Source organism: Macaca nemestrina, chromosome 10 (assembly GCF_043159975.1).
Source record: "Macaca nemestrina isolate mMacNem1 chromosome 10, mMacNem.hap1, whole genome shotgun sequence".
Lineage (NCBI taxonomy): Eukaryota > Metazoa > Chordata > Mammalia > Primates > Cercopithecidae > Macaca > Macaca nemestrina.
In genome coordinates, this window is record NC_092134.1 from 117,377,750 (window position 1) to 117,401,220 (window position 23,471).

General features: G+C 36.0%; 1 long non-coding RNA gene across 1 annotated transcript in view; it reads left to right on the forward strand.

Moving 5' to 3' along the window:
- The window catches only part of LOC105492125 (uncharacterized), a 126,136-nt gene that overhangs the window by 84,103 nt on the left and 18,562 nt on the right, over window positions 1-23,471 (forward strand). The window contains exon 4 of the long non-coding RNA XR_011608590.1: window positions 16,912-17,119. This is a non-coding gene — a long non-coding RNA (uncharacterized lncRNA). The remainder of the gene's footprint in view (window positions 1-16,911; window positions 17,120-23,471) is intronic.

The window sequence follows — 23,471 nt, forward strand, 5'->3', positions numbered from 1 at the left end:
TTTTTTTTAAACTTTGGTTAATATGCCATATATAATAAGGAGAGATTAAACCTGTTCAATCTCAAACAATAGAAATCATTTAAAATTTATTAGGTGAAGACAGATTAAAAAAAAAAAAGCTCCTTAAAATCCTAACAAGTGTAATTTGGATAAGAAGTGAAAAGCACGTTTTGAGTAAAGTAATGGAGTAATTCTTAAATGTACAGATAATAGCAATTGGATATTAATGACATGATACAGCATCGTGTCTAAAATGAGAAAATAACATCAGGCATTGTGATTTCAAGATTTGGTGATGGCAACAAAATAAGACTTTTAATGCTCTAGGAGTTGTGTGACTAAACCACAATTTGGACAGTCTTTGTGGTATTTAGTTCGGCTTCAATGTGAGCATAACTTTTCTACCACAGGTTGGAACATAATCAGTTGGTAAAACATGACTGATAAGACTGTTCATCAGATTTTGAATTTTTGGCAACAAATGTATTGTTTTAAATTTAAGTAAGTAATGAAAATATATCCACATTGCAAAAACATACACAGAAATACTTGGACTAAAAATGAAAGAACTCCATCGCTTCTGTCCCAAATCACCTTTATCTCTCTACTCCCATTCACTTTCCTCCCTAAGGAGCAATTGCTACTAACAGTGTGAAGTTTATCCTTTTTATGGAATTTATATATGTGTGTGTGTGCTTGTGTGTGTGTACGTGTGTGTACATATGCACATGCATATAAGTAAAATTTGTTTTTCTCCGATTATATTATTCTGCAATTTGATTTTTTCACCAATATGTCTAGGAGATTGCTAAATGTTCAGAATATATGCATCTCCATTCTTTCTAACTGACACATTTTATTTCCAATTCTGTGAATATACTGTATACTATAAACTACTTAATCATTTCTCTTAATATAAATACTTGTGTGGTTTGTTGTTTTTCACTCTTATAAGCCATGTTGAAGTGAATATCTTTGCACATTCATATCTGAGTGCATATATATATATATTTTGTAAGATCAATTTTAAAGTAGAATAATTCCATTTTTGAAATACAACAAAAAATCTACCCAAAATGCTAACCAATTTACCTATACTGTATGAGTGTTAGTGTCTAAAATATCTATCATTGTCAATACTAGATAGTATAACTTTTAAATTTTCTGACACTCTGATTAGTGATATATGTGTATGTGCATTTATTTGTTTACTTGAATTTCCCTGATTATTAATGATTTATTTTTGTCATTATATACTTTATTTTGTTATTATACACATATATATGCTATGACTTTCTTATGTCTGTCCTTTTCTCATATTTCTACTGGACTGCTTTTTATTATTGCTTGTGAATTTTAACCCCTTGTTGGTTATACAATTTTATCATGTTTGCCTAGTCTGTTATTTCTCTTTTTTCTTGAATTATGGTGTCCAAGCATATAAACATTTACTATCTTTATGCACCCAAATCTGTGGTTATCTTTATGGCTTCTGAATTTGGGTCTTGCCTTATTAAACCTTCACCATACCAAGATTATAATAATATCTTCTCCACATTCTTCTAATATTTTCATTATTTGTTATGTAGTTGTTTAATCCATTTTCATTTTTTGTGTATTTTACATAGGTGTCTAACAACTTTTATACAAATTTTCAGTTTCCAAACACTATGTACTGTTTATTGCCTAATTTCTCCTGATTGTGAATGCAGCCATTTCTAAATGTCTCCGTATGTGTATCTCTTTCTGGTCTCTCTATTCTATCCCATAGGTATGAGTTTAACTCTTTGCTCAAATTATACTATTTAAATGCCTATATTTAAAATTTTGCATTGGTGTACGATAAGGCAAATTCCCAGTATCATTTTTTCTTACAATTTTCTTGGCTATTCTTTTACATTGTCTCTTTTTTTGTGAATTTTTAGATCAGTTTGTCCTAAACTATAACCAATCCTGTTATATTTTTTGCATTCTTTATTAATCAATGTTTGCAGTGATCACAGAGTTTTACCCTTTTTGAATCAACATTAAAATTGTTCTTTAAAAAATCAGTTTATACTTTCAAAGAACTTAAAATGTAGTTGAAGAAAATAATTTCTAGAAACTCTTTATGAACTGTCTCCTTAGAAGGTCAAGAAAAATATTATCACTTGCCTCAAGATAACTTAAAATAAGAGCATCTCATGTACCCCATAAATATATACACCTACAACATATCCACAAAAATTAAATAAAATGTTTTTTTTAAAAGATCACTTAAAATAGTAGAAGCATTTTTAGTAGAAGTGATTCCTGAAAGCACAGCAGAATCATCTTCACATAGTTCCTCCCTTCTGGAGAGTTTTAAATATCTGGAGAAATGACATCACCGATGTAGCTTCCCAAATATTTCTGATGTATCAAATCTGTGAGAACATCTAAATGAATGATTCATTTCATAATGAATAGATTGTGTGTTTGATCACTGATCTTTTTCTTAAAGTTGTTGAATAGGAAGACTATATAGGAAGTCTTCCTACATGAAGCTGTGAACAACTATGGACATAATGCTTCAACATTCTGCCAAAGTTTGGCACATAAAAAGATTCCTTACTCTGCACTTTAAAAGGCAATGGGAAGGGAGAAAATTCCAAGATGACTTGTTCCATCACGTCATACATTTTAAATCCATCAAGCATTCAGACAATAACTACAATTATTCCATTCCCCAAGTGTCCTTACAGAGCCTAATATCTACATACCATATCCCCAAACCAACCATACACATGCATACATATTTTTTAAATAGACAAAGATTTGCAGATGCACATATACATATATACATATATTAACACACACATATATATGCTTTGCCACATGCATATGGATACATTGGAAAGAGAAGAGCAAACAAACAAAACAAACAAGCAAAAACAAGGCAAAAAGATAAAAATGCATGCAGAAAAAAATTGTGGGGGAACCATGGGTGCACAGTGAAAGAAAGCATAGAAGAGAACAGATATGCAGGGTAAAGGTGGGGAATGAAAGCAAGAAAACTGTAACAGTGGTAACATCTAATACAAAATGCAACTACATCAGCAAATATTTTATATGACCTAGATTTTCTTGACCTTCTCACCTTTCAAAATTAAAAGCAGACAAGATTTGAGAAGGGCCATGTGTTTTTCTAAAATTGCATCTGAGATGAGCTTATTAAGCTTATGAAACTTCCTCATTTGACTAAGAATGAATTCACATGTTTGCTCTAAATGGGTACAATATACCTCCCAAATATAAAACAAAATTGTTTGGAACATTGTTCTATGCATATATGCTGGGATAAAAATACATATTTCTTAAGGAGGGAACATAATGTACAGCATCTAATGTCAGAGAATCATATCTAAATTTTCTTACTTTCAAATGATTTTTTTGATTAAGAAAAAAAAGAAATGCTTTTATCAAGGTTGCCTGCAGTGCAGAAAAAGGCACTTAGTTGGGAAATATTGATATTATTTGAATAATGGGCTTTTACACATTTAGCTCACTATTTATCTATATGATAGAACTTCATTTTGGATACCTGAGAGTAGAGTTCATTTCTGAGTTAATGCAGCCAGATCTATAGACAGTCATTCTGGAGGACACTGAGCTTCTGGGATAGCACGCTGTGGGAAATATGCCCCTAATGCACTCATGAAAGGTTAAGTATCATGCAAGTGAGCACATCCAAATTAAGGGGCAACCTTTGGCTAAACGCCAACTTTTATCTTCCTAAAAATAATTTCTATCCATATGGCAACTTGCATCCAAAGTTAATGAAGTAGTGAATGATCATCATGGTGCCATTCATGATTCTTTTTTGCTTTTTTCCCAACAAAAGGAAAGAGACAGGTTGATTGCATTTATTACAAAGTTTCAGGAATTAACTACCATAGAAACTCCTTGTTGGTTTTCCTCCCACCACCCATTTACCATTTCTCAGAAAAGTGGAGTAATCCTAATATGCTATTTGCCAATGCATGAGGCATGCAGATTTACTTCAGTACTCTTCATTCGTTATTTGGGGATTGCTAGAATCTTCTCAGATTTTAACAGGATGGCAGGTTTTTGTGTACAGCCCCTGGTTAGTTTTTTGTATGTGTGTGTTTTAAATATATGACAGAAATATACAAACATGGCTCTGCTGGACAGAAATCTCCTACTCCTACTGCCTCTTAGCATGGTATGAAGAAAGAGTTTCTTTCAGGGTTGCACAAAGCATTTACCATCGTTTTCCATCAGAAGAATATAGTGAACATAAAACTCAAGAATGCATTGTTTCCAGGGCACTCTCTGTCTCTGACAACTTCATTTTTCAGAATGCAGTGCCATACTGCTCTCCTTCCACTCTAGGCTGAGCTGCAGTACTAGCAATTGTAGACTTCAAAAAAATGTAGGATGAGGGCTGCTGAAAGAATAGAGTGTGATCTCATCAGAAATCAGTCCCAGGAGATGGGTGGAGGGGGTTCTGGGGGAGGTGGTTGTCTTATTCTCAAGCCGTATTTCATGGTAGAGTTGGGTGTGTAGGGGACCAAGTGAAATCTCTTTTCATCTTCTGGCTTAGCTCAGCTGTTTCAGAGATCAATGTGGTTAATATTAATTTTACACAAGATCTTACTAGTTATTAATCATTACTTAGCTCAACAAATATTAATTTTATTCTACTATATTAGTCATTAAAAAGTCAATAGTCTTAGTATTCAGAGTTGTCATGATTTTGTGTGGTTCTGTGTGCCTGCCTGAATACTTTTATATAAAATTAGAAGAGGGAGATGCTGTAACTATTAGCAACTTCCCATGCTAACATAAAGGCTCCACACTTTGTTATTTTAAAAGCCATTTCCCATATCATTTCATTCGATACTACAAACTCTCAGCTAAAAATGGCTTGAGGTAATGCAAAAAAATAAAAATAAAAATAAGAAAAAAATAAGGAAATAAGAAAAAAATAAGGAAATAAGAAAAAAGATAAAAGGCATTCAGATTGGGAGGGTAAACATCAAAAAGTATTTGAAGATGACATGATTGTCTATGTAGAAAATCTGAAAATATCAACAAAAATCCAGGAACTAATAAGCAATTATAGCAAGGTTGCAGGATATAAAACTAATATACAAAAGTCAATTGCTTTCCTATATACTAGCAATAAGCAAGTAAACTTTGAAATTAAAAGCATACTACAATTTACATTGGCACCCATAAAAATAAAACACTTAGGTGTAAATCTAACAAAATATGTACAAGATCTATATAAGGAAAACTAGTAAACTCTGATGAAATGTATCAAAGAAGAGCTAAACACATAGAGATATATTCTATGGTCATAGGTGGGAAAGCTCAACATTTTCAAGATGTCAGTTTTTCCCAAACTGATCTATAGATTCAATGCAGTCTGAATCAAAATTCCAAAATTATTTTGTGGATATCAACAAAATGATTCTAAAGTTTATGTAGAAAGGCAGAGATCCAGAACAGTCAACACAATTTTGAAAGAGAAGAATAGTCTGAGAACTGACACTACTTGACATCAAAGCTACTAAACAGGTACACTAATCCAGACGGCGTAGTGTTGGCAAAAGAATAGACAAATAAATCAATCGAACAGAACAGAAAACTCAGAAATAGTCCTATATAAACATAGTCAACCAATCTTCCACAAGGGAACAAACACAATACAGTGGAGCCAAGATAGTACTTTCAGCAAATGCTGAAAAAGAAAAAAATAATAATCTAAACACAGGCCTTATAGTGTTTACAAAAACTTCACTCAAAATAGATCATATACGTAAATGTAAAATGTATGTATGCATAAAACTCCTAGAAGATGACATTGGAAAAAATCTGGATGACCGTTTGTATTGTGCATGGCAATGACTTTTTTAAGTACAACACCAAAGGCACAATTCATGAAAGAAATCATTGGTAGGTAGAACTATATTAAAGTTAAAAACTTATACTCTTCAAAAGACATCTCAAGAGAATGAGAAGACACACCACAGACTGGAAGAAAATCTTTGCAAAAGATATGTCTGATAAATGATTCTTAACTAAAATACACAAAGAATCCTTAAAAGTCAACTGTGAGAAAACTAACAACTCAATTTAAAGATAGGCAAAAGACCTGGACAGCTCACCAAAGAAGATATATAGAAGGCAAATAAACCTATACATCTCACCAATACATGTCATCAGAGACTTGCAAATTAAAACAATAATGAAATACCACTACACACCTGTTAGAATAGCCAAAATTCAAAACACCAACACCACCAGCTGCTGGTGGGGATGTGGAGAAACAGGAACTCTCATTCACTGTGGTTGGGAGTGCAAAATGGTACAGCCACTTTGGAAGACATTTTGGCAGTTTCCTACTAAACTATACATACTCTTACCAATTGCACTCCTTGGTACTTACTTAAATGAGTTAAAAACTTATGTCCATGCAAAAACCTGCACATGGATGTTTATAGCTTTCAAATTCATGATTGCCAAAACTTGGAAGCAACCAAATTGTCCTTTAGTAGTTGAATGGATAAATAAACTGTGGTACATCCAGACAATGAAATCTTATTCAGTGTTAAAAAGAAATGAGCTATCAAGCCATGAAAAGACATGGAGGAGCCTTAAATGCATATTACTGAGTAAAAGAAGCCAATCTGAAAAGGCTACATACTGTATGATTCCAACTATATGACATTTTGGAAAAGGCAAACTACGGAGATATTAAAAAAATCAGTGTGTGTTAGGAAGAGGGAAGGATGAGTAGAAAAAGCACAGATGATTTTTAGGGCAGGGCAACTTTTTTTGTATTTTTAGTAGAGACAGGTTTCGCCATTTTGGCTGGACTGGTCTCAAACTCCTGACCTTGTGATCTGCCTGCCTTGGCCTTGAAAATTTCTTAAAATAAAATTTTTTAAGAATGAGTTGAGGTAGAGCATTAAATAATTTGCTGAAGGTCGCTTAATTATTGGCTATGCAACTCAGACTGGAAACAAGCTTACCAAATGGTTTCCAGGAACTCAGACCAGAAACAAGCTTACCAAATGGTTTCTAGAGTACTATTCAGTTGTCAAATAATACAAAACTGGAACAAAAAGAATTTTTAGCAAAGGGAACATCCTTTCTCTACTAAATGGTGCGAATGTGGTGAAAATATATATTTCTGCCAGATGTGATCAATAGAAGCAAGAACATAAACATCAGTAACAGGTTCTTACGGGCAGAAGAATGAATGATATTCTCATGCACACAATTACACAGCCGCTACAGGAGTCCCATGCTTTAGGTGACTTTGTTGAAAGCTAAAAACCTTACAGTAAAATCCAATCCAACGTAGGCCAATCTGTTGAAGGCAGAGGTGATGTGCTCAAAATACATGGTCATCTGTTGATAATAAGAAGTCAGAGATTTTGGGAATTTTTAAAGGAATGACTTCATAGATTGTCCTTCAAGTGAGTGTCCCTAAAAACCATTTCTCCCACCAAGGCCTTTGATAGGCCCAGAAAATGAGACAAGTAAGTTATTCTCACTAATGAAAGCCTGGAATGATGGTAACTTTATTGTTGATTTGTGGGCAGATCCTTTGGACACTAAATAAACAGGTAGGAAAATAAACATTCTATTATGAAAATTAAGAGGTTTAACAGAATTTACTCTTGCCTAAATAAGAGAAAACCCATTTGCACATGTAGCTACTGAAAGGCTTTTCCAAATGAAACAGTTGAACAATGTTTGCCAGAGACCTTAGCAGTCTGTTCTGGAACACACAACAAGGATTATCAAAGCCTGAAAAATGTTAAAAATGTTTGATGAGGTGTCCTAGGCATCCCTCTTGCCATAGGTTAACCTCAGGAGTCCCCATGGATGTTTTCTCAGTAACATGGGCCCCTGCTGTGCCACTAGACAATAATTGTATACTGCAAGCCTATATACATTACTAAATAAATTAGCCTGCTTCACAGAGTTTTTTTTATTTCTCTCCAAAATGTTGGAGACTAACTGCTAACATTGTGTTTCTTAGATAATATTTGTTATAATCCTCATTTTGACAATAAGCCCATCTTAACATTCCTGGTTAAATTTTCTACCTAAAAATGGGATATTCATGCTATGTACTATGGCAAGTAACCAGTTCAACTACAATCCATTTACATAGAGAGAAAAACAGATGAGAGTAAAATGCATTTTAGGAGACTTCATACTTTTCCTTGTGTTCTTTTCTCTTTCCTCTTGTTTCCTTCCCTCCTTAGCTTCTCAGTTCCCTCTGTTTCTCTGCTTACCTGTTTCCTACCTAGACCTGTCTCTCGTCTTGTATGCTAAAATCAATTAGTTCTGCTTTAGCTCCTCACCAACCAAAATTTCTACTTCCACTATATCAGCTAGGCCTGACACATTAGGTCATTAGGTTAATTCATATGAATATATAAATGCCTGATAAAACTAATTCTCCAAAGGTATACTTGCATTTTAAAAGAGGTGTTTGCTCATTGAAATTAATTTTTAATTATTAAAATACTTGAGAACTGCATTATGTTGAAGAATAACCTTTGTCAAACTATACTCCCTCACCCGACTAAACCACAAAGTCAGAAGAATAATATCTAGAAACCCAATTTTTGAAAAGTTGTCATTAAGCATGTAAGGGAGATAGGCAACCAGGGTCTTCCCTACGCCAGTGAGTAAAAGAAAAGCTGGTATTAAAACCATGCAATTAGAGTCGCTTCCAAGATGGCCGAATAGGAACAGTTCCGGTCTGCAGCTCCCAGTGAGATCGATGCAGAAGACGAGTGGTTTCTGCATTTCCAACTGAGGCATCTGGTTAATCTCATTGGGACTGGTTGGAGAGTGAGTGCAGCCCATGAAGGGCGACCTGAAGCAGGGCAGGGCATCAACTCACCCAGGAAGTGCAAGGGGTTGGAGGATTTCCCTTTCGTAGCCAAGGAAAGCTGTGACAGACTGTACCTGAATAAATGATATACTTCTGGCCAAATACTGTGCTTTTGTCATGGTCGTAGCAACCAGTAGACCAGGAAATTCCCTCCCATGCCTGGCTCAGTGGGTCCCACACCCACGGAGCCTTGCTCACTGCTAGCATGGCAGTCTGAGACCAACCTGCTAGGCTGCAGCCTGGCTGGGGGAGGGGTGTCCGCCATTGCTGAGGCTTGAGTAGGTAAACAAAGTGGCCAGGAAGCTTGAACTGAGTTGAACCCACCACAGCGCAGCAAGGCCTACTGCCTTTAGACTCCACCTCTGTGGGCAGGGCATAGCTGAACAAAAGGCAGCAGAAACTTCTGCAAATTTAAATGTCCCTGTCGGACAGCTCTGAAGAGAGCAGTGGTTCTCCCAGCACAGCATTCAAGCTCTGAGAATGGATAGACTGCTTCCTCAAGTGGGTCCCTGACCCCCATGCAGCCTGACTGGGAGATACCTCCCAGTAGGGGCCAACAGACACCTCGTATCGGCGGGTGCCCCTCTGGGAAGAGGCTTCCAGAGGAAGGATCAGGCAGCAATATTTTCTGTTCTGCAATATTGGTTGTTCTGCAGCCTCTGCTGGTGATACCCAGGCAAACAGGGTCTGGAGTGGACTTCCAGCAAACTCCAACAGACCTGCAGCTGAGGGGCCTGACTGTTAAAAGGAAAACTAACAAACAGAAAGGAATAGTGTCAACACCAACAAAAAGAACATCCACACCAAAACCCCATCTGTAGGTCACCAACATCAAAGAACAAAGATAGATAAAACCCCAAAGATAGAGAGAAACCAGAGCAGAAAAGCTGAAAATTCCAAAACCAGAGTGCCTCTTCTCCTCCAAAGGATCACAGCTCCTCACCAGCAAGGAACAAAACTGGATGGAGAATTACTTTGATGAACTGACAGAAGTAGGCTTCAGAAGGTTGGTAATAACAAACTTCTCCAAGCTAAAGGAGCATGTTCTAACCCATTGCAAGGAAGATTAAAACCTTGAAAAAAGGTTAGGCGAATGGCTAACTTAAATAACCAGTGTAGAGAAGACCTTAAATGACCTGATGGAACTGAAAACCACAGCATGAGAACTTCGTGACACATGCACAAGCTTCAGTAGCCAATTTGATCATGTGGAAGAAAGGATATCAGTGATTAAAGACCAAATTAATGAAATAAAGCAAGAAGGCGAGATTAGAGAAAAAAGAGTAAAAAGAAACTGACAAAGCCTCCAAGAAATATGGGACCATGTGAAAAGACCAAATCTATGTTTGATTGGTGTACCTTAAAGTGATGGGGAGAATGAAACCAAGCTGGAAAACACTCTTCAGGATATTATCCAGGAGAACTTCCCCAACCCAGCAATGCAGGCCAACATTCAAATTCAGGAAATACAGAGAACACCACAAAGATACTCCTCAAGAAAAGCAACCCTAAGACACACAATCATTAGATTTGCCAAGGTTGAAATGAAGGAAAAAATGTTAAGGGCAGCCAGAGAGAAAGGTTGGGTTACCACAAAGGGAAGCCCATCAGACTAACAGTGGTTCTCTCAGCAGAAACCCTACAAGCCAGAAGACAGTAGGGGCCAATATTCAACATTCTTAAAGAAAAGAATTTTCAAACCAGAATTTCATATCCAGTCAAACTAAGCTTCATAAGCGAAGGAGAAAAAAAAATCCTTTACAGACAAGCAAATGCTGAGAGATTTTGTCACCACCAGGTCTGCCTTACAAGAGCTCCTGAAGGAAGCACTAAACAAGAAAAAGAACAACCAGTACCAGCCACTGCAAAAACATGCTAAATTGTAAAGACCATCAATGCTAGGAAGAAACTGCATCAATTAACGGGAAAAATAACCAGCTAACATCATAATGACAGGATCAAATTCACACATAACAATATTAACCTTAAATGTAGATGGGCTAAATGCCCCAATTAAAAGACACAGGCAAATTGGATAGAGTCAAGACCCATCAGTGTGCTGTATTCAGGAGACCCATCTCACATGCAGAGACACACATAGGCTCAAAATAAAGGGATGGAGGAAGATCTACCAAGCCAATGGAAAGCAAAAAAAGGCAGTGGTTGCAATCCTACTCTCTAATAAAACAGACTTTAAACCAACAAAGATCTAAAGAGACAAAGAAGGCCATTACATAATGGCAAAGGGATCAATGCAACAAGAACTAACTATCCAAAATATATGTGCACCCAGTACAGGAGCACCCAGATTCATAAAGCAAGTCCTTAGAGACCTACAAAAAGACTTAGACTCCCAAACAATAATAATGGGAGACTTTAACACCCTACTGCCAACATAAGACAGATCAATCAGACAGAAGGCTAACAAGGATATCCAGGAATTGAACTCAGCTCTGCACCAAGCGGACCTAATAGACATCTACAGAACTCTCCACCTCAAATCAACAAACAGAATATACATTCTTTTCAGCACCACATCACACTTATTCTAAAATTGACCACATAATTGGAAGTAAAACATTTCTCAGCAAATGTAAAAGAACAGAAATCACAACAAACTGTCTCTCAGACCACAGTGCAATCATACTAGAATTCAGGATTAAGAAACTCACTCAAAACTGCACAACTACATGGAAACTGAACAACCTGCTCCTGAATGACTACTGGGTAAATAATAAAATGAAGGCAGAAATAAATACGTTCTTTGAAACCAATGAGAACAAAGACACAATGTACCAGAATCTCTGGGACACATTTAAAGCAGTGTTTGGGGGAAATGTATAGCACTAAATGCCAACAAGAGAAAGCAGGAAAGATCTAAAATCGACACCCTAACATCACAATAAAAAGAACTAGAGAAGCAAGAGCAAACAAATTCAAAAGCTAGAAGAAGACAAGAGATAACTAAGATCACAGCAGAACTGAAGGAGACAGAGAAACAAAAAAAATTTTAAAAATCAAAGAATCCAGGAGCCAGTTTTTTGAAAAGATCAACAAAATAGACTGCTAGCAAGACAGAAAACAGAGAAGAATCAAATAGACGCAATAAAGAAATGATAAAGGGGGTATCACCACCAATTCCACAGAAATACAAACTTCTTTCAGAGGTTACTATAAACACCTCTCTGCAAATAAACTAGAAAAGCTAGAAGAAATTTAGAAATTCCTGGAGACATACACCCTCCCAAGACTAAACCAGGAAGAAGTTGAATCTCTGAATAGACCAATAACAAATTCTGAAATTGAGGCAATAATTAATAGCCTACCAACCAAAAAAAGTCCAGGACCGGACAAATTCACAGCCGAATTCTACCAGAGGTACAAAGAGGAGCTGGTACCATTCCTTCTGAAACTATTTCATCAATATAAAAAGAGGGAATCCTCGCTAACTCATTTTATGAGGCCAGCATCATCCTGATACCAAAGCCTGGCAGAGACACAACTAAAAAAGAGAATTTTAGACCAATATCCCCGATGAACATTGATGCGAAAATCCTCAATAAAATACCAACAAACTGAATCCAGCAGCACATCAAAAAGCGTATCCACCATGATCAAGTGGGCTTCATCCCTGGGAGGCAAGGCTGGTTCATCATACGCAGATCAATAAACGTGATCCATCACATAAACAGAACCAAAGTCAAAAACCACATGATTATCTCAATAGATGCAGAAAAGGCCTTTGACAAAATTCAACAGCCCTTCATGCTAAAAACAGTCAATAAATTCAGTATTGATGGAATGTATCTCAAAATAATAAGAGCTATTTGTGACAAACCCACAGCCAATATCATACTGAATGGCAAAAACTGGAAGCATTCCCTTTGAAAACCAGCACAAGACAAGGACGCCCTTTCTCACCATTCCTATTCAATATAGTGTTGGAAGTTCTGGCCAGGGCAATCAGGCAAGAGAAAGAAATAAAGAGTATTCAATTAGGAAGAGAGGAAGTCAAATTGTCTCTGTTTGCAGGTGACATGATTGTATATTTAGAAAACCACATCGTCTCAGCCCAAAATCTCCTTAAACTGATAAGCAGCTTCTGCAAAGTCTCAGGATAGAAAATCAATGTGCAATAATCAAAAGCATTCCTCTACACCAATAACAGACAAACAGAGAGCCAAATCATGAGTGAACTCCCATTCACAATTGCTACAAAGAGAATAAAATACCTAGGAATCCAACTTACAAGGGATGTGAAGGACCTCTTCAAGGAAAACTACAAACCACTGCTCAAGGAAATAAATGAGGACACAAACAAATGGGAGAACATTCCATGCTCATGGATAGGAAGAATCAATATCATGAAAATGGCCATACTGCCAAAGGTAATTTATAGATTCAATGCCATCCCCATCAAGCTACCAAAGACTTTCTTCACAGAATTGGAAAAAAAACTAAAGTTCATATGGAACCAAAAAAGCACCTGTATAGCCAAGACAATCCTAAGCAAAAGAACAAAGCTGGAGGCAACATGCTACCTGACTTCAAACTATACTACAAGGCTACAGTAACCAAAACAGCATGGTACTGGTACCAAAACAGATATACAGACCAATGGAACAGAACAGAGGCCTCAGAAATAATGCCAGACATCTACAACCATGTGATCTTTGACAAACTTGACAAAAACAAGAAATGGGGAAAGGATTCCCTGTTCAATAAGTGGTGCTAGGAAAACTGGTTAGCCGTAGATAGAAAGCTGAAACTGGATCCCTTCCTTACACCTTATACAAAAATTAACTCAAGATGGATTAAAGATTTAAATGTAAGACTTAAAACCATAAAAACCCTAGAAGAAAACCTAGATAATACCATTCAGGACATAGGTATGGGTAAAGACCTCATGACTAAAACACCAAAAGCAAGGGCAACAAAAGCCAAAATTGACGAATGGAATCTAATTAAACTAAAGAGCTTCTGCACAGCAAAAGAAACTATCATCAGAGTGAACAGGCAACCTACAGAATGGGAGAAAATTTTTGCAATCTACCCATCTGACAAAGGACTAATATCCAGAATCTGCAAAGAACTTAAAACAATTAACAAGAAAGAAAACAAACAACCCCATCAAAAAGTGGGCAAAGGATATGAACAGACACTTCTCAAAAGAATACATTTATTCAGCCAACAGACACATGAAAAAATGCTCATCATCACTGGTCATCAGAGAAATGCAAATCAAAACCACAATGAGATACCATCTCATGCCAGTTAGAATGGTGATCATTAAAAAGTCAGGAAACAACAGATGCTGGAGAGGATGTGGAGAAACAGGAATGCTTTTACCCTGTGGTGGGAGTGTAAATTAGTTCAACCATTGTGGAAGACAGTGTGGCGATTCCTCAAGGATCTAAACTAGAAATACCATTTGACCCAGCGATCCCATTACTGGGTATATACCCAAAGAATTATAAATCATTCTACTGTAAAGACACATGCACATGTATGTTTACTGCAGCACTATTCACAATAGCAAAGACTTGGAACCAACCCAAATACCCATCAATGTTAGACTGGATAAAGAAAATGTGGCACATACACACCAAGGAATACTAAGCAGCCATAAAAAACAATTAGTTCATGTTTTTTGTAGGGACATGGATGAAGCTGGAAACCATCATTCTCAGCAAACTATCACAAGGACAGAAAACCAAACACTGCATATTCTCACTCATAGGTAGGAACTGAACAATGAGAACAAATGTACACAGGGCAGGGAACATCACACACCCGGGCCTGTCGGGGTGGGGGGAGGGGGCATGGATAGCATTAGGAGAAATACCTAATGTAAATGACGAGTTGGTGGGTGCAGCAAACCAACAAGGCACTTGTATACCTATGTAACAAACCTGCACATTGTGCACATGTACCCTAGAACTTAAAGAATAGTAAAAAAAAAAAAAAAAGAAAAGAAAAGAAAAAAAAGAAAAAAAAACCATGTGACTTGCATTTTAGATCTCACACTGTATTTTAAGACCGAGCATCTGGGAGTGTTTCAAATTAATAGTTGTTAAAATAAACTATTTTTGTCATATATCCTAAAATAGTCAAGCTCAAAATGACATGACGATAAAAAGGAAAAATTACAATTTCCTTCCATGACCTTGTGGTAAAGTTACAAAGCCAAATCCATAATTTTGATAAAAGCTTCATGTATGAAGCCAATCTATGCTATCAATAGACTACCAATCATGAGGCGATTCATTTTAAAACCCATGGTATGCACCATTCAGGTTGCTTTGTGGTGCTATATAATAACCTCTGATGGAATATTCAGACAGAAAACAAGATTCCTATAGAAAACATACGGTTTATATGGAGAAAGTTTTAGCTGACTCGCTTTACCCTTCCTTCTCCCCAGGTTCCAGACTCACTTTCACAACTGCTTGCTAAACCTCTCCTTTATTCTTGTCTCCCACGTCTACTAGCTGCAAACTTTTACCAATGTTACCCACACAAGATCATTTAGACCCACCTATTTTATCATCATCACCCTACTTCATGCCATTTTTTATCTTACTCCAAGGCTCTTCTAACAGCCCCCAAACTGGGTACCTCCATACCCAGTCTGGAATATTCTATACACGGGAGATAATGGCTTTCCATGAGATTGCCCAAAACACAGGCTCCAGATGACCCACTGAGGTAGGACAAACTCTGTGGAAAGATGTTCAAAGCCAGATTTGGTCCCAAATACCTTTACAGTTGTTTCCCCACACTTATTTTCTCTATCCTCTGGCAACCAAACTAGACTGACTCCACCCTGTTGCTAAACAGAATTTTTCTCATTGGTCATTTGCTCATTCTCCCCTGACCCAGGCCCCCTCTGTTATTTTTGCATGTTGAAATCCCATGTATCCTCTAAATTACTGCTCAGTCTTTAGAGCTTTTTCTGATACACTCAATTAGATGGAAAAATCTCTCCTTTACATTCTTAAATACTTTTTTACATTTCTGTAAAATTAGCATTTTGATTTATTATTAGTATTTATATACTTCAATGAGATTACAAACTCTTTGAGAGAAGCTATTGTATTTTACTTGCCTTTCCACTAACATTGTGTTTTACAAAGTAAAGAGCTCAATATATATTAGAACTGAGATGAATTAAATTTGACATATTTCTCTGATTTGGCTTCTACTTGCATGTAACTTTTTTTGAGTTCCATGTGTTGTCTTGAGAAACAGTATTTTCATTATACAAATTTTAAAATAAATATAGAATGTGACATTTTCTCTCCTTTCTCTCTTTCAATGATGATATGTATTCAAAGATGTTAATTCCTGTGGGGGTAAAACTTTGATGGTGTTCCTGGAAGCCAAAGTTTCTTGAAAGAAGTTCCAAACATGCAATTGTCTGTCTCTATGACTGGAAGTAGATTTGAGGCTCAGCAGGGTGTCGTCACAATTTTTTAAAAGATGATATATTTGAAACAAAATATTTAAGTTATAATAGTCTGGTGCAAAAAACAATTCCTTTTTCTTTCCCTACAGCCATCATGTATAACACTCTTCTTATTTCTGATAACTTACAAATTTTCTGCTTTTGCATTAAAGAAATGTGTCTTAATACACATAATCTTGCCCTCCTGGAGAAATAGACTGAATTTGTCTAGGTGTTCTAAGAAAGCATACTGCGTATTTGGCCTATTTGTGGCATCAGTAGAAAACTACCACTTACAAACGCTGCTATTGTTACCTTCAAAAAAAAGAAAAAAGAAAGACATAAAAGAAAGAAAAAAGACTGTTTCAAAATTTACTTGGACTATGAATGCATGGGCTCCATTTCCTGAAGTGTAGAGTGAATACAGACAGTTACATAAATAATGAAAGTTACAGTAAAACCTGTGTCCCGCTAATATTCTCTTGATATTAAACAAGGGCAGTTTTGTCTTTAAAATACTAACCCATTTATTCTTATAACATTCAATCTCTTCTAGGAATTTCAACTGCTTTTGAACTTATAGATTGTTTCAGATTATTCACAGTAAGTGGCCTGTTTCTCCTGGAGTTTCTTTGAATTGAGAAGCCCCCCAGGGATGCCAGAGGAGAAGGGAAAGGAAACAAACCTGACTCACCACCGTCTAGTTAGGTTACAGTTTAAAGTGAGTAATGAAGCTGTGTGACCAGCAGCGTGACCTTCAGCTGGTAAGTGCTCCTTGTGGATTTACAGTTAGGAGCCTTTTAATTCATGTTCTAGTCTTGTCCAATATAGGACTTAATTAATCCCTCTGTCTTTTTGCAGCCTAACTTGGAACAATAAAATGAAACACCTTCTAGAGATGCTATATGGCTTTAATTCCATAGATCCATGGTTTGCTAAATCTCAACATTCAAATGTATTAACCTCTCTGATTGATACTGTTTTTTGGGGTGGTGATTATTTTTATATATGTCTATACAAATCTGGTGTTATTGTCTGTATGACTTTTGTTAAATCATGCTCTTTTCACTCTGACATGGTCTCACTATTTTAAAAGGGAAAATGCTGAAGAGTTTAGAATAATGTTTTTTCCCCTTGGCTCACAATAAAACCAATGTGAAAGAACGGATAAAATCTTGTCTTAAATAATTATATTGGCTAAGGTCCAGTTAGGTGAAGAATATTAATTCCTAATCATTCAAATGGCAAGAATTTCCTCTTCATTCAGCTGCAGAGGCTGGAGTTCAGTTTCCTTGGAAGGGAATTTGTATTAGTATAATGTTTTAGGAGCATCCATTATTTTCAGATAGAATTACCTGAATGTAAATAATTCCAATGGAGAGACAGAAAAATAGCAATGTACAAATACTGAAGTTTAGGAATAGTTATTCCCCATATTCTCTGGATTTGGTAACAATCTATGCTTATAATCAGTATACCTCAAGGGAGATTAGTCTAGTAATATTTATTGAACTTTCAAAGTGCTTGGGAGTGACGGTCAGAGGAGAACCTGAGAACATGATTCCTGCGTTCAAGTGTCTTTCTTAAAAAAATATAAGATCTGTTGAGGTTGCTCCATGTATTTTCATTCGATATGATAGTGTCCTAGAAAGCTATATGTAAATTTATGGTTCTGCAGATTAAATCTGGTTGTCTTATGTTGTTTCAATAAAATCTTCTTACCTGCTTTACGTTTTTATTTGTTGGTCCAAGCAGATTCATTAAGGTTTGAGAATTCAGTGATAGAAAATTGTTTCAAAGTACATGAAACAAGTACTTCATCACAGCTCTCCCAGTTCTGAGAGGTATGGTGAGCTTAAAAAGAAATAGAGATGTTCTCAGTTTGCTTCAGAAAACAATCTTGCACTAAGTAAACTACCCATTTCACATTTCTCAAATCCAGCGTTTGCTCAGTTTGTTTTGTTGACACTAGGCACAGATCCCCTCCATGGGTAAGCTGTTGAGAAGTCCCTCGAGGTAAGCGAGCTGCTCCCTGCCATCTTCTAAGTGATTGATTCTCCTCTTACTGCAGCTCACTGTGGCTGTGATCATGGCTCTCACCTCCCCAAGAGAAACTGCCTGAGCTGTAGCAACCAAAGTTGGGACAGAAGTACAGTTAGTACCACTTTCCCCAAAAGATGGGACACCCACTATGGATTCATGAACTCCTCCTTATGTCAGAACGCAGATTATAAAGCTGAATATCTTGTAAGGGCACCACACTGTGTGCTAGGATGTCAACTCCTTCTCACTGACTCAGGAAGGACATTCTCTCTCTTTATACTTATGGTAAGAAAGATATGCCTGGGCTATATTGCAAAACCTTTATGTCTCTATAAAGGGCATTCCCACTTTTTTGAGTTTAGTCTTCCACTGAGGGACAAAAGATGCTGAACAAGATCAAGGGGATAAGGCTGCATGGAATTCTCAAAGCTTCAGCTTTCATAAGTAGTACCTAAGGTTGCTGAATTCTATCTTAGTTTTATTTTTAATTTTTAAGGAACCTCTATATTGTTTTCCATAATAATTGTATCAACATAAAATCTTACCAAGAGTGTACAAGGGTTCCCTTTTCTCTACATTCTAGTCAATACTTGTTATCTTTTGTCTTTTTGAGAATAGCCATTATAACAAATGAGGTAAAATCTCATTGTGGTTTTGATTTGCAATTTCATTTGCCTATTTTTTATAAGGTTACTTGTTTTCTTCCTACTGAGTTGAGTTTCTTATACATTTTGAATATTTACCTCTTATCAGATATGTGGTTTGCAATTATTTTCTCCCATTCTATTCTTCACTCTTGATTGTTTTCTTTTCTGTGCGGAAGTTTTTAGTTGAATGTAATTTCATTTGTCTATCTTTCCTTTTGTTTCCTGTGCTTTTGGGGTGATAACCAAATAAGCATTGCCAAGACCAATGTAATAAAGATTTTTCCCTATGTTTTCTTCTGGTAGTTTTAAAGCTTCAGATCTTATGTTTAAGTCTTGAGTTCATTTGGAGTTATTTTTTGTATGTGGTGTGAGATAAGGGTTTAATTTCATTCTTCTGCATGTGAATATCCAGTGTTTCAACTGCATTTGTTGAAGAGACTATCGTTTTCCCATGTGCATTCTTGGTAAATTTGTCAACAATCAGTTGACAATAAGTGTGTGGGTTTATTTCTGGAGTCTTTATTCTGTTCCATTGGCCTTTATATCTGTTTTTATGTCAGTATTATACTGTTTTGTTTACTGTAGCTTTTTAGTACAGTTTGAGATCAGGATGCATCACTGCTCCAGTTTTGCTCTTCTTGCTCAAAATCTCTTAGGCTATTTGGGGTCTTTTGTGGTTCCGCATACATTTCAGAATTGTTTTTCTATTTCTGTGGAAAATGCCATTGGAATTTTGATAAGATTGCATTCAATCTGTAGGTGATTTGGAGTAGTATGAACATTTTAAATATTAATTCTGCCAATCCATAAAATATCTTTCCCTTTACTTGTGTCTTTCCTTAATTTCTTTCATCAGCATTTTATAGTTTTCAGTGTGCAGATCTTTTACCTCTTTGGAAAAATTCTATTCCTAAGTATTTTATTCTTTTTGATGCTATTATAAATAAATTTTTCTTAATTTCTTTTTCAAATAGTTTGTTTTTAGTGAATAAAAACACAGACAATTTTTGTATGTTGATTCTGTATCCTGCAACTTAACTGAATTCATTTATCAGTTCTGAGTTTTCAGATGGAGTCTTTAGAGTTTTCTATATTTAAGATCATGTCATCTGCAGACAGAGACAATTTTACTTCTTTCTTTCAAATTTGGATGCCTTTTATTTCTCTATGTTGCCTAATTACTCTGTCTAGGACTTCCAGTGCTATGCTAAATAGAAGTACAAGAGTAAGCATCTTTGTCTTGCTCCTAGCCTTATAGGAAAAGCTTTCAGGTTTCAACTTTTACCACTGAGTATACTGTTAGTGGTAGGCTTTTCATACATTGCCTTCATAATGCTATAGTATATTCCTTCTATACCTAATTTGTTGAGAGTTTTTTTTTTTTTTTATCATGAAAACTGTTGAGTTTTGTCAAATCATGCTTTTTCTGCATCTGTTAAGATTATCATGTTTTTATCCTCCTGGCAATGTGGTACGTTACATTTATTGATTTCAACATGTTGAACTATCCTTGCATCCCAGGGATAAATTGCATATGATCATGGTGTATGATCCTTTCAATGTGCTATTGCATTCGATTTGCTAGTATTTTGTTGAGGATTTTTGTTCTAATGTTCATCAGGAATATGGGCCTGTAAATTATTTCACTTGTAGTGTTCTTGTCTAGCTTTAGTATCAGGGTAATGCTGGCCTGATAAAATGAGTTTCAAAGTGCTTCCTCTTCTTCAATTTTTTGGAAGAATTTGAGAAGCATTGGCATTATTTCTTCTTTAAATATTTATTAGAATTAATTAGTGAAGCCATCAGGTCCTGGATTTTTCTTTGTTGGGAGATTTTTGAGTACAGATTCAATTTCCATACTCATTATTGGTTTGTTCAGATTTTCTATTTCTTTGTGATTAGGTCTTTGCAAGTTGTATGTTTCTAGGAATTTATTCATTTCTTCTAGATCACTGTGTTCTTCAGAATTTTTGGTTGAGTCTTGATTATGGTTTCAATATCTTTGAATTTTTCATTTTCTTCATGTATTGTTTTCCTCATTCTCTTTAGTCATTTGTGTTCCCTTACAGCTCACTGAGCTTCTCTAAAATTATTATTTTAAATACTTGTCAGGCAGTTTATAGATCTTCATTTCTTTTGAGTTGGGTATTTGTGCTTTATTCCATTATTGTTGTAGTATCATGTTCTTCTGCTTATTTGAGATTCTTGTGGGTTTGCATTGGTGTCTGTGCATTTTAATAAGTAGACACCTCTTCCAGTCTTTGCAGACAGACTTCAGCAAGGAAAGCCCTTTGCCAATCATTCAATTCAGAGATTCCATCTACAAAATACAAGCAAATCAAATGCAGCAGCCACCCATGGGCACATGCTGCTGGAATCCTTGGACTGGCTGGCTTGGTGGATGGGTCAGTGGGCAGGTGGGCCTGGTGCCTGAATCCACGAAGGCCAACCTGGTATCTGGGTTGTAGGAGATGTCCTGGAACATGTGTCTGTGGGGACCGTCTAGAGCCTGGAGTTGTGGGGACTGGCCGGGAATTGAGGTGGGCCTGGAGCCTGGGGCCACAGTTTTCAGCCTAGCATCAGGGTTCTCTGGGGCAGACCTGGTAAGATTAAGATAGTCTGTAGCAAAGCTGGATACTTATTTTACTCTTCTTCCCCCACGTGGAGGACATCTCTGTCCACACTGTATGGGTTCGGGTTGGGGGAGGAATTACACGAATAATGTAAAACTGTCCTTTCTACATCTTCAATGTATCTTTTCTTACTTCTGTGTTCTACCCATCTGCTGTAATCACTGTCCTGAATTCCTTAGCTCTTGTGAAGGTATTTTTATATGTGAAAGGTTGTTCAAATTAATGTTTCTGTGAGAGGAAGAGCATTGGAAATTCCCATTCCATCATCTTGCTGTTGCTATAACTCTCCCCAGTTATAAGGAGCTTTTTGAAGGAAGAATAATTTGATCACTTGCAGAAACCATCTATAGAAACCTTAAGTGATATATGTATAAAGTGTCTGTCACCTGGAAGTTGCATAATCAGAGGAAGATACTGATCCAAGAAGTAAATGAAGCAGATGATAGAATCAGCAGAGGGAAGTGATGTGATGAGAAGAGTAAAGATTCAAAATTGACTCAAAACCACACTAAAAACTTAACTCAAAGTGGATCATAGGCACAAAGGTAAAACCTAAAACTACAAAAATTCTAGAAGAAAACATTAGAGAATTTTTTGTGACCTTGAGTTAAGCAAAGATTCCTTAGGATATAAACATCACAAATCATAAATGAAAAATTTATAAATTAGATTTCATCTAAATTAAAGTCTTTTGTTCTTTTTGAAAGACATTGTTGAGAAAATGTAGAGTCAAACCACAGACTGGGGGAAAACGTTTAAAAATCATATGTTTGATAAAGAACCAAAATCTAGAATACAGAAAGTGTTCTTAAATCTTAATAATAAGAAGGCAAACAGCTCAATTTCATTAAATGGGCAAAAGATTAGAATAAACATTTCCCCAAAGAAAACATGCAGATGGAAAAATGCACATGAAATTATGCTCAATGTCATTATTCACTGGAGAAAGTTAAATCACAATGGGATACTACTACACACCAGTTACAATGGCTAAATTATTAATAAAGAGTGACCATACCAAGTGTTGGCAGGAATGTGGAGCAACTGGAACTCTTATACACAGCTGGGGAGAAAGCAAAATGCTATAACCAATTTGAAAAACAATGAAGCAGCTTTTTTTACAAGGATAAGCATATACTTAATATATGACCCAGGAATTACACACCTAAGTTTTTGCTGAAGAGAATCGAAAGCATATAACCAAATAACGACTTGTATAAATGTTTATAGCACCTTTATTTATAATGGTCAGAAACTGAAAACCAATTTCATCAGCTGGAAAATAGATAAACAAATTATAGTATATTTATACAATAGGATATAACTCAATAAGAAAAAGGAACAAACTACCAATGTATATAATGTGGGTGGAAAAAAAACAGATATTAAAAAATATACACTGTAAGATACCAGTTTTTTTTAAATTCTGAAAAAGGCAAAATATAATCAGAGAAATCAGAACAGTGGCTACCATGATTCCGGGTATAGAGAAAGAGGGTTGACTGCAAAAGGGGCGTGAGAGGACTTTTTGGAGTGATGAAAATGTTCTGTATTTCAATCAGGATGGTGGTCACATAACTGTACACATTGGTCAAGAATTATCAAACTTGATAAAATTTGGTTAATTTTACTGCTTGAAAATTATGCTTAAATAAAATTCAATTTCCTGAATTGAAAAACAAAAATCAGTGAGGAAGGGAATTAAAGAGACTAATGTGGACACTGTCATGTTCTACGTTGAGGGAGATAGCATGCCACAATACTGAAAAATACCATGGTCAGGTGCTGGGAAA